General features: G+C 36.9%; 1 non-coding gene across 1 annotated transcript; it reads left to right on the top strand.

The window, feature by feature from the left end:
* Positions 1 to 1,992: 1,992 nt before the first annotated feature.
* Positions 1,993 to 2,064, top strand: trnaw-cca (transfer RNA tryptophan (anticodon CCA)). Its single transcript has one exon. It is a non-coding gene; the product is annotated as a tRNA-Trp (tRNA).
* The last annotated feature ends 399 nt before the right edge of the window (positions 2,065 to 2,463 follow it).

The raw sequence follows: 2,463 nt of genomic DNA on the forward strand, positions 1-2,463 counted from the left end.
TTTCCGGTGAGATTTTCAAACATAAATAATACATTTAAGTAAATTAGTATGGAAGTTACATAGCACCTTTTTAGACTTTCACAGAAATAATTTAGAAATAAATAAATAAAATAATATTGCACGTTTAGTAGAACATACATAAAATTGTGGAAAGAAACATAATCTTAAAATTAACTGTGAGACAGTTTGAAGAAGAGATTTACCAGTTTAACAGATTTAGAGAAGTGAGAGAGGATGTACATGACAATACCTTGCTTTTCTTTTTTTCACACTTTTTAAGATCATTAAATACATTTTAATATATTTAACACAAAGCTAATCCAAGTAGAAACAAATTCGATTTATGTTTTTCTTTATTAAGAGGAAAAATCCAGCCAAGCCTTGTTAAAAGTAATTTTATTGCATTTTTTTGATGATCTGAAACATGTAAGTGATGAATGACAATATCTGAAGCTGGTTCTGCAGTTATGGCAGTTATGGCACAGGGAAGCTCTTCTTCCCCGTGCTTGCCAAGTGCTGCTTTAAGGGATCATCTGATCATTGTGGTTTTCTCTGTCTGGTGCTGTGGGGTCTTTACTTTAACTGTACTTTGATCTTGCCTTGGGATGGCTGCTGTATAAATGAAACATCTTCTTCAGTCACTGGTGTCACATGCATACTTAAACATTAGTTTTGTAGGTCATAACGTTCCTCTCCCACAGTGCTGGGGTTATAGCTGGACCTCAAGGGTCCAGGCTCCCCAATAAATCACTGTCCCCCTTTAAGCTGAATTCTGCTGATATACAACTGATAACAAAAATATCACCAATAATCACTGAGGAGGACACTGATGAGCCCGGGTGACCATATTTTGATTTCCATAAAGGACACTTGGACCAGTCGTTAAAAACTTTAAAAATACTGTTTGCTTCAAGAAAACGTTAACATATTTAGACAATGCCTTCTCTGTGTGGTTAATGAATTATGAAATAAAAAATGTCTTTATATGCTTTTACAAGTCAACAAGTGCAAAAGAAGAGGACGGTTGGTCACCCTAGCCTGTGCAGACAATTTGCTTCTGCAATCTAAGATAGATATTTTTACACTTTTATTGCTGCTGTTATACAATTTTAGTTATTGATTCGTTGATTTTTGTGAATACCAGAGTGACATAATTGGTTACCCATCCAATGCATATGGTGTCCTGCTGACCCTGCTCCTCTGACAGGTGAAAGACGTTTCTAATGTGAAACTGCGTTTTTATTTTGAAGGGAAGTTTTAATCACCTGACTTCCTCTTCTCGCTTTATTAATTCTGAATGACTTGTCGTGCCCTTATGCAGCACGCCAGAACACGCAATCTCTCTGCAGGGAACATTAAGATGCACCAAAGATACAACAGCCTGAGAGTATCTTTGCTTTAGTGAATCTTGTGCTGTGCATACTGACATAAATAACTAAAGAATCACTTTTCATTTAAAAAAAAGTTTGTAAATTCATGTAATTAAAGCAATATTATAAAACCGATGTTCCCTGACCGGGAATCGAACCCGGGCCGCGGCGGTGAGAGCGCCGAATCCTAACCACTAGACCACCAGGGACAGATATCAGGCAAGTGTCACCAGGTCTATTCATAGTACAGTACATATACGTTATATGAGATGGTTATGTGCAGTAGCTAATATTAATCAACGAGCAGAAGAACTGTTCATTGTCTGTTATATCGGTACACTGACGGCGACACAAAGCTAACAACCCCCTTCACTTTTAACTACTTTAGAGCCCTGCTTTTTAAGCGTCGCTTAGCCGTTAGCCCTTCGCTAGCGGCTTTCGCTAGCTTTACCTTGCAGAACGACAGCGACGCGACACATGACGGCGGCTTTATGTCGCTTTTGTTTCGTGATGCTACAAATGACGGTAGCACATGTCTTTTACTGTGATATAAATTTTAAAAAAAGACTTTAGCATGAATGGTGCTTATTCATATGACCATATACCCACTGCTTGCACACAAGACCTCGTGGCGCAACGGTAGCGCGTCTGACTCCAGATCAGAAGGTTGCGTGTTCAAATCACGTCGGGGTCATCCTGTTTTTTAAATTTCTTTTCCCTTCATAATTTTACATCAAAATTGTTAATTATTTTGGTTTTATCGAACAAACTCAAAGTGAAACAGTCACTAATTATGCGAATACGTAATGATGGCAGTATGTGTGGTGGACTTGTGTGACATGTATATAGTTATACCTATATAACTATATACACTATATATAGATAGAATTGTTGAATTGTTTTGAATTTGCATTGTTTATATTGTCTACTTTATTACTTAATGTTTTCTTTATTTTAACCTTTGTGTACAGCACTTTGTGACTGCCTGTCTACGAAAAGCACTTGATAAATAAACCTTACCTTACCTTATCTGCACTGAACATATATTTTAACTTCCATGTAGAGTCTTAAGGACATGGTTTATTAAGGTGGT

Source organism: Astatotilapia calliptera, chromosome 10, assembly GCF_964374335.1.
Source record: "Astatotilapia calliptera chromosome 10, fAstCal68.1, whole genome shotgun sequence".
NCBI classification, from domain to species: domain Eukaryota; kingdom Metazoa; phylum Chordata; class Actinopteri; order Cichliformes; family Cichlidae; genus Astatotilapia; species Astatotilapia calliptera.